We start from the raw sequence: 17111 nt of genomic DNA on the forward strand, positions 1-17111 counted from the left end.
GGTCCCGGTGGAGATGGCTTGAGATATGCAGTGTTAGAGGTCAATTGGGGAGGTGGAAATCTGGATCTCTGTTCTTGAGGAGGAGGGCCAGCTCCACATCCATGAGCTGGCTCTGAAGACCTCTCAGCAGTCCATCAAGGAGAGCCTGGTGCAAATGTTCACGGGCAACACCACCACAATGTGATACTGCAACAGCAGGGCAGAACGTGGTCCTGGGTCCTATATCAGTAGGTTCCGTGCCTCTGTTGGTGACTGATCACAAAACACCTGGCAGGGTCCCTTCATGCCAGAACAGACCCATAATGCAACGGAACAGCTTGTGTTTGTATGACCTGTACGATGAGGTAAGAACTCCAAGACAACCAAGATTCCTTTGAAAAAAACTGCTTATTTTTTTCCAAGTGAAAATGGAGCCCACAGTATGCGTTCCTCAGCTTCAGGGGTCAGACAGCAACTGACTTAATTAAGCCGCTGCCCCATATATGTCCACACAACATTTCCAAGAAATCCAGACATAGCTAGAGGATGCAACCTTTAAGAATACAACCTAACAGCCATGTTTATTATTGAATTAACCTTCATGTTTGGCATGCTTTTCCCCTGTCTTTTTTGCTTCTTACCTCCTGGTTTTCGACTGTGTGCTGAGTTTAGTTGTTGCTGGTTTTAGAACTCTGCAAACTTTACCACTGCTGATCAGTGCTAAAGTGCAAGTATTCCCTGTGTAAACTGATTGTGATCGGTTTTCCATGATTGGCATATTTGATTTACTGCTAAGTCCCTAGTATAGTGCTCTGTGTGTGCCCAAGGTCTGTAAATCAAATGTTACTAGTGGGCCTGCAAGACTGATTGTGCCACCTACATGAGTAGCCCTGCAACCATGTCTTGAATGAACCCGAAGTAGGCTGGCCGTGTGAAGAGGAGGATTAATATGGTGAGTTTGAGACCCGGGTTCGGAAGCAGTGGATGTCTGTCCACAACATAAGGGGAGTAGACGTATTTGTAAATTACTGTGAGTCGCCAATAGTCCCCGTAATCGTTCCTCACTAATGGTCCGAGACTCCGGGACATGCGTTATTGAAAAGTCATAGCAAATTTTCGTTCGACAATATTATGTAGTGATATATGCAATGGTAAGGTAATGACTGCCGCTATGTAAGTTTCAAATCGTTAAGTGATGCACGTTACTTAATGATTGAACCTGGATCAAAAATATTCGACAGATCAATGCAGCAATTATAAATGTAACTGGTGACTAGATGGCATGATATAGTTGAAGATCGGAGGAAGGTGTGTATAATCTCGGTGAGGGCCGAAGGCAGGGATGCTTTATGTTTTTATAGCGACAGGGTGAAAGGGACCATGGGCAAATATTGCATTTATAAATAGTATGATGTTGAGTCTGTAGGCGAGGAACAATGACCTCTACAAATTCCAATTTTTTTTTGCAGGAACAACAGCCAAGTAATAAGACCCTGCAGTGAGGAAAATAATTATACCAGGAACTTCAAAATAGTAGGTAAGGTGCTATCCTGTTTTTAAGGTATGCAATTACAGATAGGGAACTGAGGCAATAATAGCTCTCTGGCCAATGTGGGTTAAAAGGAGCAAGGCAGATTGGCCCAATAAAGAAGATCTATAAAATAAAATAAAAATGTAATCAGGCACAACAGCCGTTACACGTATGAGGTCATGTTGGACGTAAGGGGGTGATGCCAGGAGGGCCCGTAACAGAATCAACTTATGATATGCGTCTTCAGAACAAAAAACATCTACTAGCAATCTATTGGTAGGTGTATGACCCGTACAGGGGGCTTTTATCATAAGATTAGAGTTAACGACGTTAGTCAATAAAGCTGTGTATAGTGTCCATTGATGGATAGGCAGCCTTCCTACATCTGGCCTTCTGGTTAGATACAATGATTGCTGTTATCTTCCTATTTGGCCTTTTACCTCTTTCCTAATTTAAATTTTACATCCTTACAACTATAAGTAGCATATACTGGTTTGCTTTCTTCCCTCCATATAAGTATGCCTGATGTACTCTATGGGGCAATATTAGGCTGGCCTAGTAGGGTCACATGATGAGGTTGAGGACTATATGGATGTAATATTAGATGCTAAAAATGTATGTAATTTGGGACTGGTTACGAATTATGCAAGATGAATCTATCATAAATAGCTTATTCAGTACAGACTGAAATCAATTGTGATGGGAATATGAGTAGTGATTGGAAAAAAATAGTTTTTAGATTATACTATGCATTGTATTGTTTTAAATATCGTTTCAGTGCAGACGAAGTTCTTTCTAAAAATAACAAAACACGTTGGCTGCCGGGTGCTTTGTCGCAAATTCAAAAGAAGAATACAGAAAATTGAACAAGGTTGATTACTGGATGGACATTCATAAATGACTGATTTTTGAATACTTGAATTGGGAGGTGCAACCTACAGTGGGTAAAACATGTCTCAGACTTGACACTGCAGTGTCTATACGTGCAGTTTTAAACTGCCATGTCAACTTGGCAAGTGCAGCTACTTGCCAGGCCTTCACCTTCCCTTTTACAACATGTAAGGCACTCCTAAGGTAAGCCCAAGTTACTCCCATTGGGCAGGGGGCAGGGTATATGAAAGGTAGGACATGTACACATGTGTTTTACATGTCCTCACAGTGAAATACTGCCAATTTAGTTTTTCACTATTGTAAGAAATAGGCTATCATTGGAGCTGCCTTGTAACATTTTACAAGTGTAACTTTCAATTGGGAACAGCAAAAAATGTGGAGTTTGGGCTCCATGAGCTCAGGATTGAAAAATACATCTTTTTGTGAAGTGGTTTTTTGAATTGAGTGTTGGAAAATGCCACTTTTAAATTGTGGGCATTTTCTTGTCTAACCATCCTGTGCCTCTGCCTGCCTGTGAAATCCACATCTGGTTTAGACTGACAGGGGCTTGTTTGTACATTCACTCTAGACAGTCTCACAAAGGAAGTGGAGGTGTACCCTGTATATCCTGATGGCCCATCACTAGGCTGTTGGGCCTTCTTGAGCTAGAGTGGCAGGAGAAGTTGTCTGTGATACCTGAACAGGGTTACGCCTGTCCCCCGTAGTGTGTCTGAAGCCAGGTCTGAGCAAGGCAGGATCTGTGCACTACAAGGTCTATCTTTTGAACTATGCATACTTCAAAGGCAAACAGGGGTATAAGTATTGGACCTAAAACACCAGACGTTTAAAATACTTCTGGATCAAGAGGAGACTCTGCCAAAGAGAAAAGCTTAGGAGCTGTGAAGGGGAGTACTGCCCCTTTGTTGTGTATTGCTTTGCTGGGTTGGTCTGCAGTTGCTTCTTCTACTTTGGAGAGGAAAAAGGACTGGACTTTTTTTGGGGGGAAAACATAGTTTATTGGATTATTTATCGACATATAATATATGGCAATGACCACAGCATCCATATCCGGTAAACTCGTCCCCCAATTTAACATCAATTCCCCCCCAAGCTCCCTCCCCCTTATGTTCGGTGTTGTGGGCATATCCAGAAGTTTGTATCATACCATAGTACCAGCTGCACATAAAGCGTTATATATCAGTTTCACAGTTTGATGATCACATGTAAGATTAGCATTCAGTCGCCTTCCTCCACTATCTGGGCATTCCGCAATGCCCGAGTCAGGGCCTCCCAAGCACTCGCCATCTCCAAAGCCTTATCATTATCAACGCGTCTAGCCTGCCGAAGCTGGACCACACTCTCACACGCTGCCCTTTTGCAGAACTCCATACGCCAGCGCCTGCTCGAGGGTCCCGCCCTTGACTTCCAGTGCCAGGTTATCTCTCGTTAAAAAGGACTGGACTTTGCTTTGTTTCCTGCTTATGAAGTTCCTCCAAGGGCTCCTGTTAAGAGGTCTCAGGAATATCAAAGACTTCACCTGCAGCATCCCTGAACTCCACTGCTGGGAATTCTGACCTGCCAAGTGGTGTCCAGTTCTAGGTTCTTGGAGTTTGTTCCTGCGACAAAAAGCTACAAAAGACTTAAAAATCAATGCAACGCCTGTCCAGCACCTGTTTTTCCGATGCAGCACCAACGTGGGAAAAATTTCCACGCAACCCTGCCGTGCGGCTACAGGAATTTGATGCAGCGCTTGCCCATGGCCTAAGAATCTGCTGCAGCCAGACTTCAGCGCACCAGGTCTCTGAAATCCCCTGCACTGACTCTGGCGCTGACCCTGCTGCGCGGCTGAAAGAATAGACACATCGTGGGACCCCGGTGGAAGAATCGACACAGCACCTATTTCACCATCGCCGCATCAACTCTAGGGTGTCTGGATTATCCATGCATCACACCTGTGCACCAAGTCTACACAGATGCTGGGCTTCAGTAAGGAACCAAACTGTGTGTCCGGAGAGACAACGCATCACGTCCCAGCAGTAAGAAACTGACTCATCATCTCCTCTCACACTAAGGAACTGACGCATCACCTCCCCTGCATAGCAGTAAGCAGCCGGCGCATACCCTCCCCTGGGAGCAAGGAACCGATGCACCATATTCCCTGCGCGTAAGGAACCAGGGCATTGCTTTGCTTTCCAGTGATTCACCTCCCATGCGCCTGTTTTTGTCTTGCGATTTCAACACATGCCAGGTACTTTGTGCTCAAATTGATGCATCCATAGTTCTATATGGACTGGACTGTTTTAAACCTTTTTAAAGTGATATATTGATCTGTGTATGTTGGATTTTTCTCATTTTGGTCTTGTTTGGTTAAGATAAAGATTGGTTAGTTTTCTAAATGGGAGTGGTGTCCATTGTAGTGTTTTCACTGTATTACTCTCTGTTTATGTACCACTGCTTTAAACATGGTCTCTGAGATGGTCTGACTGCTCGTACTAAGCTACCAAGGGGGTGATCAAGGGTTATCTTAGCTGTGTAATCCCCTTACCCGGACTAGAAAGAAGGGTCCCTACCTGGACAGGGTGCAATCCCCTGCCAACTAGAGCACCCCCATTTCTAACACAAAGAAAGTGTCCCTCCAATTTGAGGAAGGGTGTGGATGGAAGAACTATGCTTTAATGTTACCTCCTTTTAGACACCATTATGAGAAGTGCAGTATTCACATTCTACATTTTTTATTGGAAAGTAAATCTCATATGTTGTGAAAGAAAACAAAATCCTAATCATAAACAAAAGAAATGCATAGTAATACAAATTTGCACACAAAAACACTCAATTATCCTGCGATTCCTGCTATGAATTCCAAAACTCGAAGGAAAGTCCACCTAAGCACTCTCTGAGCTGTGCCCATTTTTCTCTCTACTGTAGTTCATTTATGACTGGATACAAGTCCTCCAATGACACACAGTCTTTTTCATTTTTAAAATCCATATTGTGTACAAGGAAAGGTTTGCACAAGCTCCTAGTAAGCCTGCCTCCAACAGTGGTGAAAGAGAAAACTGAACAAAGGTTTTCTAATTATCTCTCCTTCTGGTCCTGCCTTTCCATACATCTGCCGAGCTACGCTGTCTGAATGCTGGCAATTTTGGTAATTCAGTACAGCAATATCAAAAACAAAATCAATAACGCACTAATGTCTTTCTTTGTTCACAAGCATACTCCATAGCACTGTTCTTTAGCATATGCACACATGTGTAAGTTCTCTCCATATTCATATTACATAGGTAGGTTTCACAAGAAATCTCACAACTTCTGGTTTAAGAGATACATTACATGAGTAAAACCTACCCTCTTTTCCAGATGTGCAGTGCCACAATACTGCCTTCCGAAAATGGGCGATCGATTTGTTCATTTACTTATAAAACAGCAATGGAAGCACCTTGACCAAAAAGGCCGCATGCGTCACAGTACGTCATGCACAGTTTATGTGAATAACAAAAAGGATTGCCGAGATAGTAAACAGTGAGTAAGTCTCAGTACAGGAAATCACAGACATTTCTCTCAACTAGCATTTATAAAGGATTGAAAACATGGTGGAATGGATGCAGGATGGGGTGCTGGTGCTTCCATTTTTATATGAGCAGAAGTGTTTTAGAGCAGTCTTTAAAGTGGCTGTGAAGAGATGGAATGTCAGTCACTGGGAGAGGAGTGCAGTATTGCTGTGCAAGCTTTAAGGCTCTGCAAAGTGATTTGAGTGCGTTAGAAAGTCTTGGTATGCTCACTGAAGAACTTAGGGAAATATGTACCAAGAAAGGATTTCAGGCAACTCGTTGTAGGGCTAATTGCACCGCTTTAAAGAGAAAGATTTGTAACTTGTTTTGAGCTCTGTTTTAGCGAAGGGTAAAACCTTGTCCAAAGGTGAAAATGAATGTCAGGGGAGACCTACAAGTAGACTTACCAAGAGCAGATATCGCTTTTTTTGCACCATGGTAGGCAATATTAGTTCAGGTTTTATGTATGTTCAGTAATTGGTACCTGGTAGTGGTGGCTTTGGAAATTACAAAGGACTTCATGTGCCTTAGAGGGTTAAAATAAACATCAAGGTTTAACCTCAAGGTTTTTAATCCAATGATGTAGGGTTGAAAGTGTCAGGTGGGGAGACCATTAGAAGTGTAATAGATGTAAGGGCTCAACAGAAATACCATCACAGTGTCAGATGGATGTGAGGTACTTGGTGACCAAAGCATGAAGACAGAGGTTGAAGGTCCAAAACGAAAAGGGGGAGTATTTACATAAAGATAACAGAATCCAAAGGAGGAAACGTTACACCCTCGAAAGACCACCTTTATATAAGGGGAAACAGCCTGCTACAAATTGCTCTCCACATCAGTTATACCTATGATGCACTTTTTATATAACATTTTTATATACAAAAGCAATCACTTATATCATTGGAACCTAAAGAAAAGCAATCTGAACAAAATTATTATTTCCTGTATAATTATCTTGTGTTTCATCTGTGCATGCCAAAAGTTCATTAAGCTGCCATGGGGCAGGGGTTAAGTTGACAACATGGGTCCCTCATACCTGATTGAGAGGATCAAGGAGTGCAGACCAGGAAGGTCGCTACGCTCCAGTAGGACTGACTTGTTAACAATCCTCCATTTAGAAAAACAACGGAAAGGGAGATCCTCCTTCCCGGTCAGGGCAGAAAGCATGTGGATCCAGATGCCTGGTTAACTGAGATCAATAACCGAGGAAACAACCTTCAAAAAAGCACTGAAGACTTATCTTTTTAAACTTTAGGGACTTTTGAACACCCATCGGTTCCTGCCTCTCCTTACCGGTTCTTTGATGCAGAGTGCTGGGACACTCACCGAGTAGCTGTGCGCTATACAAAAGCCACTCGTTCATTCATTACTTCAACCGAAAATGTTTCGTTCTTGAGTGTTGTTTTTTTGAGGTGGATTAGAACAATTATCAAAGGTTCCACCAAAATTGTCTTTAACAAACCGAGCAGATTTCAACATCCTCTTTTTGATACCCAGCATTTGTTTCATGAGATAACCACACTTCATCAAAACAGCATTATTAACATTATTAATACCAATGGAATCTTGTCAATAACAAAAAATGTATAGTTTGTAACCTAATTCCTATAGAACAGAGAAATATCACCTTCTAGTTTCAATCATATACAGGAAATGCAATGCCCTTATAAATGTCTTAAACCTTTGCATAGACTACAATGTTTATTCTTAGTGCATTTCCTAATACATAATATACAAAACCCTATATATAATCAGTTATACCCACACATTACAAGTGCCATATTAACAAGGACACTGCAATCTATTCATTCTTAGTACATTTACTATTACAGAGAGCCCTATGTTCTATACTTAATGGTTTGTAACCACACATTACAGCTAGTATATGTGATACAGTGCGAGACCAAAAGAACAGAGAAAATAATGTTAACTATATTTAGTCAACTAGATTTAAGGATTGGGTATAGTAATAGCGATAATATAAAAAATTACCTTATAAAAAACTTTATAAATTTGCAACACCAGATTATAGCCTTTGCTGGTCCCTGGTTGAGGGGATCGTCTCTGAATCTTGTTAAGTTGGATATAATATATCAATCTAGCATATGATTATCCTGTGGAAAGAAATAAGATTTGAATCATATCTTATTGAGTTTTGTGTTTATTTTTAAGCAATATTTTGATGTATGAAAACCTGTTAAATCTAATTTAATTAGGGTGTATGAAAATAGCTGAATCCAAATTAAAGTCTGAATTTTCAGTTTTCAAGTTTGATATTTTTTTAATCTATTTTCAATTTGCCATGTACCATATTTCAGTATGAACGAAAACATCTTTCAAAATGTTTTTCAAAACTTTTATTCAAATATCTGTCATCCATAGTCGTCCTGATTGCCTACATAGGAACCATGTTTTGAAATTGGAAAACTAATTTCCCCTTGATATATTGTTTTGCTCTGTATTAGAAGGGATAGTGCTCATCTATAGAGCATTACACACATACTCTATCTCTACTTTGTTAATTATTATCTAGGTCATAACCTTTAATTATATACACAACACGTTACAAATGATTTTGGTGTTATCTGTGGCATTGAATTTTGAAATCTGTGGCACTGGATTTTGTTATGAATCAAAAACCCAGGATACGAAAGAGAGAGAGAGACAACTTCTGTTTTTTTATGGGATCGTAAGATCCCCTAAAGTTAATTATCTTCTTTAACAATCTTTTTTGGGGACAATCTATCTACCTGCAAATTGCTCATCTCTTAAAACTCCTCCAGGCTGAATCTGTAAAAGCTGCAGCTCTCCTGCACCGTCTTGACATCGGGTTCCACCCCGAATATTACAGCACCAAAGCCATACAGGTACCACAACCCTGGTGACCTAACATCAATTCTTCATCCATTTTTAGAGCCCTCAGAGGTAGACACATGGCCAACAAAATTTGACAAGTAATTATGTAGTGTAGCAAGTTGGGACTCTATTAACGTATCCAATACCATTCCTCTGAATGGTGAGGAGGGTGGGATAAGTGTGTAATCTACAGGTATAGTATTTGCCAGAAAATTCGTTACCAAAGGGAGCACATGTTTCTTCTCATGCATACTTCTGTGTATAATTTCCTTACTTCTTGAATCAATACCCGAGCAAGCGAAGCCCGGGCCAAGGGCGGGCCCGTCCACGCACATCAGAGACTGGCTGAGACTGGACTGGGCTACCCCCCTAACGTTTGAATATTGACATCTGAGGGGTAAGCCCAATTAGTTGTGCTATTTTTAGTTTAGAGGGCAAAGTTACTATATAGTAGCCCTTAAATAGACCGTTTTGCAGCTTATACTCTGTTTCTGGATTTTAAATTGTGCTTTGTTGCATTTCGCAAGCTGAGAATTACGGATAAAAATATGAGCAATCGTAAGGGCCCTGTTGCCACATTAGATGCATTTATCATAAGAGCGGAATCACTATTGAATCATGAGATTCAACTAGTAGAAAGGCGCTTATCTCCTGACCCTACCAATTCCTCTTTAAACAGGTTACTGATTTCCCCTAAACCTATAGAAAATATGCAGACTATCCCGCTGAGCCCTGTAATAACGGTCCATAATGACTCATGGTTGTCAAATACTCCTAGAATTTCCCCACAAGTATCGTTGGAGGCAAAGAGTAGCTTATCTAGCCCTGGGATAACATCGAGGCTAAGGAAGCAAAGTTTGATTGTGGGGAAAAAGGGGCAAGAATCGCAGGCTTATAGGAAAAGTAAACCTGTTGTGAGGAATTCTAAGCCAAAGAAATGTGGGGGGTCAATTAAAACTACAACAACAGATTATGTGGAAGCACAAATGCTATTTAAAAATTCAGTTTGCACACAGACAGAACCAGATGATGCTCCATATACCTTGCAGATAGAGGAAATAGTGGGAAGGGTAGAGCATACAATAACAATGTCCCTAGACTCTGAGCTTAAGGCAAGGGTAAGTCAGTTGGAGGTGCATATGAGTGTGAATTTAAGTATGCTAGAGAATAAACTGGAGCAACTAAACACTATATTGGGGCACTCTAGGTCGAGCGACGATATGCCCCATATGGATACTCGATCCGGGGGCTCCCTTAGTACAGCTGTATCCATCAATACAACCACAAATGGAGGGATGGGCCACAAATGATAAAGAAGAAACACATAAGAGGGGTAATGTGCTTAGAGATGCACCTTTAATTAAATCTAACAACTTGGAATGATGTAAAAACGGTATATTGAGGGCAGGCTGCGGGCTATCGCTGGAAAAGGAACGAGCATGACAAACAAACCGCAGGAGCACATAACGCCTGATAGACCAAGTAGACATTCTGTTAATAAAGTAATATATAGTCCAAAAGGTACAGATCTAATACCTAATGAGGAGGTCATACAGTTACCCCAGCATCATGTCCATATGTGTTGGTGTTAGCTGGAGTGCCTGATTTAAGAAGGGAGCAGAAGGAAACCTGGGATAACTTACGGAATAAAGTCGTGGACTGGTTAGCCAAATGTAAACGTTTCCGTCCACTAAACACCGAAGATATTCTTATATCTAAGAATATAAGAGGAGATTGCGTGGTTATCAACTTTAGATGCCCCCACCTGGTTAGGAACATATTAAATGTCCAAGAAGAGAATTCACTCAAAAACACCTGTATTTGTACCCTCCCACTAGGTTACTTCTATAGACTATCAATAGGGAATCGTACTAATAATATGGGCACTCCTCCACTTGTAAATATATTTGAAGGTCTGTCGTCTTTAGATAACCAAGACTGACTACATAAAGCGAATATTTATGTAGTGCCCCTATTAAATTCCTTTGAAATTCCTAGTCAGAGTATAGGTGCACAGAGTGTCTTTGAGTCACCAAGGCAGAGGGAAACGGAGCCTGAACTGGTTTTACAGGTTCCCAAGTTAAACCCACACCTGAAGTATCATACAAACAAAATCAATTTAACATAACCAAATGTAAATATTGGAGTTAGGCGCCACTCAGCCATAGAATTGAGTAAGAATTGGGAAGTGCAGTTCATCTCGTGGAATATAGCAGGACTAAATATGAGTCTAAACGATATGACAAGGAATGAATATATAGAACAGAGTGACATTATTATCCTACAGGAGACCTGGTTACTGGAAACCCCCCATATGGAGATAACACGTTCAGTGTGGGTGCTAGCCCGTCATCAAGGGGTAGAGCATCAGGGGACTTGGTAATCTGGATTAGAATTACACTCGAAATTGATGTTGTTCCATTGTATTTACCATCTCTTGATTTGATGGGTTTAAAAATGGTTACTAGGGAAGGTGAAGACATATCTATTTAACATCTATAATAGACCAAGTCGATCTAATAAAGAATCACTAGTAATAGAGCAGTTGGACTCTTTTAGATGGTTTAGGCCCATTGTTGAACATTGCAAGCACTCATCCCCAGTCAACTGATCTGGGTGTAATCCATCATCATTCTTTAGCTCACTCCACCACCCCAGTTCAGACATGGCCATATGCAAATCAGTCTGACCCTGTGCCTCATGGGAACAGGCCAACCCGAACTGCCAAGCCATGTCTTCCCTGGACAGAAACAAGCATCCTGGGACCAGTTTCTGGCTAATCAGCTGTCATCAGCCAGGCTAGCTTGAATCCAGTGGCACAGTGAGCAAGGGACCCACGTCTGGGCATACCCTGCCAACTTAGGGCAAACAAAGCAAAACCAAAGGGGATGATGGACGGAGTATGGACCATTGCAAACGCTCACCCCCAGTCAACTGGTTCTTTTTGCTCCTAGACTATGGCATGTAGATTATCTTCTGTCTGCCATCTTGTATAGCAGGCTGCCCAACATAACTCGCCTCTATGCCCAAACACCCACGTTACCAGCAGAGCAGCGTGAGAGCATTCAAACCCCATTCTCCAGCCGAAGTACAATTTATTTGAGAATGGTGTCCGTTTTACGTTATGACTACAGTATCCTTCCTCATGTGCAGCTATTTTGCAGGATGGCACTCTGGCGCCCCCATGCTGCCCTCTTTGTTGGCATACCACCACATCATGGTTGTATTGTCAGAGACGACCTGAACTGACCAGCCCCGATGGGATGGTGTTGTATTGTTACTTAGTTGTATTTTACCTTCTTTCCTGACATCTATGTATTTCAGTGACATCTGTGTATTCTAGAATTGTACAGCTGCTCTGGCTCAAAGTTAGACCCTTGTGAGTTTAGACTACAGAGATGTGCCAAAGGAAGTTGGGTGGCTGAGCTGTTGAACCCTACAAACTTAAGAATAAATATCCAAAAGGAACTACCATTCTCTTGTCATCATTCAAAGAATTATCTATTTAACACTGGCGACGACTGGGAACTCTGCTCAACTCCAATATTTGACCTCCTCGTCAAGACAACTTTAAAAATATTGCAGCTGTAACTGACAGAAGATTTCTTCTCTTCACATGCTAATCGACAAACCTACAATACGGCGATATTAACTCTGCCCGTCTTTAACATCGCTGCTTGAGCTTCACTCACAAGTAAGGATTGTTTTTATTTTCAAAGCGCGCGTTGTGCTTGAACAATTTGAACAGAGCGCTACCTTCATTTACTTGTGTTTGACTCTTAACACCCCGGTTCTGTGTGACAGCAAGGTAATTTTTCACTTAAAAGTTTAACTTTACGGCTGTACAGGTGGTTCCTCGTGCTGGCACTGTGCTTTCCCTCTGTGACCTTTAGGACTTCTCCGTATAACTGTGGCATTCCAGAAATTCGTCATTGGAACGCAACGTGCAACACATTGACCTGACGTTGCTCTTTGATTGTGTCACCTAGCAACCTAGATGCGCACACCAGCTTCATTGTCCTTGGCTGACACACCCACACCCAGCAGCCTTTACAGACGGACAATAACAACGTGCACACCAGCTTCATGTCCATTGTACGTACACAGCAGCTCCATGCTCTATCGCTCACGCACACAGCAATGCTGTGTGCCCTTTAATGCTCATTCGCTGGCACGCACAGCACATTTGTACAAGTTTTTGCGTGTCTACCCTGCAATCTTTTAACTGATATGTACAGCTTGATTTTAAAATTGTGTGTATAAGTTACAGTTCACTCGCTAATGCACACAGCAACTCAGCTGATGCGCACAGTTGGATTTTAAATTTCGTGCCTACTACTTTACAGTTCACTTACTGATGGGCACAGCAGCTCCATGCTTTCTCGCTGACGCGCACAGCAGTGCCCAGTGCAGACTTTTACGTTCTTTCGCTGACACGCAACACACTTTTGTACAAGTATTTGCGTGTCTACCCTGCAATCTTTTCACTGATAAGCACAGCTTGATTTTCAAATTGCGTGTCTAATTTACAGTTCACTCGCTGATGCGCACAGCAACTCTGCGGACGGGTACAGCTGGATTTTTAATTGTGTGCCTACAGTACAATCGCACAACACTTTTGTACAAGTATTGCGTGTCTACCCTGCAATCTTTTCGCTGATGCGCACTGCAACTCTGAGTGCAGTCTCTTTCAATCGCTGACACACACAGCACGTTCCCATCTAATTGTGTGTATACAGTACAACATATATCATACGTCTTCATTTGAAAGATAGTGCATCTGTACTGAATATATATTCAGCATCTCAGACTGATAATCACAACTGTATCTACAATTGCAGTACTTTTATAAATGATTGTTTTTTGTTTTTTTTCTCTTTCTTTTTTAGGTCTCGCCTAGACGAAAGCAAAGCGAAGCTTTGCTGTCTAGGGAGACAACTAATGTCGCCGCTTTCCGGGGAATGTGGACTGCAGACTGTGACGAGCTTGTCCTCCTGGAGATTGTAGCTCGTGAGCGCGCACGTCGCATCGCCGTGTCTGATATTCCCATGCACAGAAAGGCTCCCGCACGCATGCGCACATACACACACTGCATACACACACGCACCCCCCCTTAAAGAAAGGCTCACGCACGCATGCGCACATACACACACTGCATACACACACACACGCACCCCCCCCCTTAAACAGACACACGCGCAGACAGACACACGCATGCACAGACACACTACAACAGACACACGCGCACACCCCACCCCCACTCACCCCTCCTCTCCCTCAACACACTCACCTGTTCTGGCGGTGCTCGGCGGCGGTTCTGCCTCTCGGGCGGCGGTAGCGCTTTGCGGGGCTCTCACCACATGAGAGCCCCGCCTTCCCCATGCGCCCGGCCGCTCTTCACCCGGTCCCCCATCTCGGGACCGGGACTCGATCAGGAGCCCTCGGGGCTCCTCGGACAGTGGCTTCTCTCTCGCGCCGCGCTGCGATTGGCCGGCTGCCCAACCGCTTCCGGGTCGCCGCAGGCAGCGCGGCGGCCCGGCGGGAACTTGAAGAAACTCCCTGGGCTGCGGTGGTGAATTAAAGGCACACGAGGGTAAGCCTGGAGTGCTGCATATTAAGAAAGAATCAAGTAGAGGCAACTTGTTTATTTTAATACGTTTTGAATGCCGCCTTTGAAATATTTTGATTAGAGTAGATGGTGATGTAAACATGAATTTGCAAGAATGCTGAAACCTATCTTAATGTTGAAAAATAAATCTTTCCTTTCATACTTTTCGAATTCCACAAACATATTTGTATGGTATATGCGTAAAACGCCTTCAAACTGAGAGGCTTTCAGTGAAAAGAATGATTGTTAAAGCCAGTATGTTTGGCTTACACACACAGGCACTCCGAATACAGGTACACGTGGAGCAAGCATGCAGACATCCACACCTGCAGCCGTACCTGCAGACATCCATACTGCCTCACCTGCAGTCATTCATACCTGCAGACATCCATTTCCGCAAATTGAACAGACCTTTTGGTACCCTTCCACAGATCAGCATTCACACATAACCCCTGCACCTCCTAATGCATGCGAGTGCTTTAGAGGGTGAGGATACTGTTTGCAAGTACATAAGACGTAACCAAAGGCTCCTTTTTACATGGACATGGGTACATAAAATAATGCCTTTCTGGAGTATGCGTGAAAGAGGAGTCTCGCTCAGCCTAGTTACTGTCTGCCAATTGTTTGTGCGACGCCAATGATTTCTGCAATCACTTACTGCATTACAGTTCTCTAAAGTTAACCCTACGTACAGCATGATTACTCCTAGTGTAATCAGCAAAATGACTGCTTTGTGTGTGCCGTACTTTACATTTCAGATCTCCTCTGCTTTCCTCGGAGCGTTGTGCCCTGTCCGTTTCTTTGCTGCTACAGTGCGGTTTTCATTTTGTTCTTGGCTTGTAGGCATGGATTTTGCTGCTGCTGTTGGCATACATTTTTGTTTTGTTGGTAGGATTTATTTGTATGTACTAATATGTTAAAAACTCGACAATGAATCACATGAAACCCCCCTTTTTACATATTTTGTTCCTATTGAAAGTCGGGTTTCTGTACATTTAAAAAAAATCCTGAGGCTCCTGTAAATGCCAGGGGTTCTGTTAAATCCTGTAAATTCCTAGCATTGAAAAGTAAATATGATCCGTGGTAAGTGGATTCCCTGTTAAAGTGCTGTACTTTGATTTGTGGCACTTTTAAAGTTGGCGGATGTTGATGTATTTTTAGCCATATAATACCAAGTATTAATTACCTTTCTCGGTGTCCTTCAGATCGTAACAGTTTGCAGTACGATATTGGAATGATTGTGTGTTTACTTGGCATGTTAGTGGTCTGTTTACTTGGCATGTCGGTGTTTACCGATGTGCATACCTCCTTGTATTGAACTGGATAAGTGTGGCGGATACACACACAACATTCACCGCCAACACATCACTCTGGGACACCGCCAACACATCACTCTGGGACACCTCCAACACATCACTCTGGGACACCTCCAACACATCACACTGGGACACCTCCAACACATCACACTGGGACACCTCCAACACATCACTCTGGGACACCTCCAACACATCACTCTGGGACACCTCCAACACATCACTCTGGGACACCTCCAACACATCACTCTGGGACACCTCCAACACATCACTCTGGGACACCTCCAACACATCACTCTGGGACACCTCCAACACATCACTCTGGGACACCACCAACACATCACTCTGGGACACCACCAACACATCACTCTGGGACACCACCAACACATCATTCTGGGACACCACCAACACATCACTCTGGGACACCACCAACACATCGCTCTGGGACACCACCAACACATCGCTCTGGGACACCACCAACACATCGCTCTGGGACACCACCACATCACTCTGGGACACCACCACATCACTCTGGGACACCACTCAGGTGCACCACCACTTTACTTGGGGGCACCACCACTGCATTCGGGGACACCACCACTGCACTCGGGGACACCACCACTGCACTCGGGGACACCACCACATCATTAGCCAGGAACACACCACCAGCTGTCAGTGCACTCGCAACAACTGCATCACTCAGCGCAACCACTGCATCACTCAGCACCACCACAGCATCACTGGTTCAAATATGTTCTCTCAATGTTTCAAGCTTTATTACAAATGTCACAAAAAGATGTTAATATTTCACTTCTGTTCTTGGATTTTCGTCACAATAAAATACACTAAACATAATGTTCACAAAAGTTATTTACAAAAGTTTAAGCTATTGCCATTATAAATTAGAATCACTTTTAAGTATTAATTATTCAAAAGAAATAAAAGCCATTTTTATTTGTAATATCAACACATGTAAGTCACGTAAATACAAAACATGTTGCATTACTATAGGTGTCACATTTGTGAAAGTTATAACTATTGGCATTGTAAATGACAAAGCTATTAATTATGTTATTTAAAAAAAAAACACATAAATAAAAAATGTGTCATTTACCATACCAATAGCTCCAACTTTCCTAAGGCGTGACCTATTGCATTCCAAATGCTTGTTTCTTCTTCAACTTGAGTCATGCAAAATGTCACAGCAGCCCCGTTTTTTTTTACAGACACCAGGAGACCCTCCCATAAAAGGGTCCAAGTGGAAAAAAGTTTTTGACCGATATGCCTGTGTATGTGGTACCTCACTCAGTGTGGAAAGGAAAACAGATTTGCTTATGCACTGCCTTGGATCGGAGGGTCAGGATGTTTTTGACCATCTTCCAGATGTTCCAGACAGTACTGAAGCA

The 17111-nt window shown here is 42.7% G+C and overlaps 1 protein-coding gene across 2 annotated transcripts in view; it reads right to left on the reverse strand.

Annotated features, from left to right (window-relative positions):
• Positions 1-17111, reverse strand: part of BEND7 (BEN domain containing 7) — a 302748-nt gene that overhangs the window by 19596 nt on the left and 266041 nt on the right. Inside the window, exon 8 of one of the 2 annotated variants that reach the window (XR_015295595.1) lies at positions 7921-8042. The exons of the other annotated variant lie outside the window; for it this stretch is intronic. The gene's annotated coding sequence lies outside the window, so the exon portion shown is untranslated. The remainder of the gene's footprint in view (positions 1-7920; positions 8043-17111) is intronic. 2 annotated transcript variants of the gene reach the window in all.

Source organism: Lissotriton vulgaris, chromosome 1_1, assembly GCF_964263255.1.
Source record: "Lissotriton vulgaris chromosome 1_1, aLisVul1.2, whole genome shotgun sequence".
Taxonomy (NCBI): domain Eukaryota; kingdom Metazoa; phylum Chordata; class Amphibia; order Caudata; family Salamandridae; genus Lissotriton; species Lissotriton vulgaris.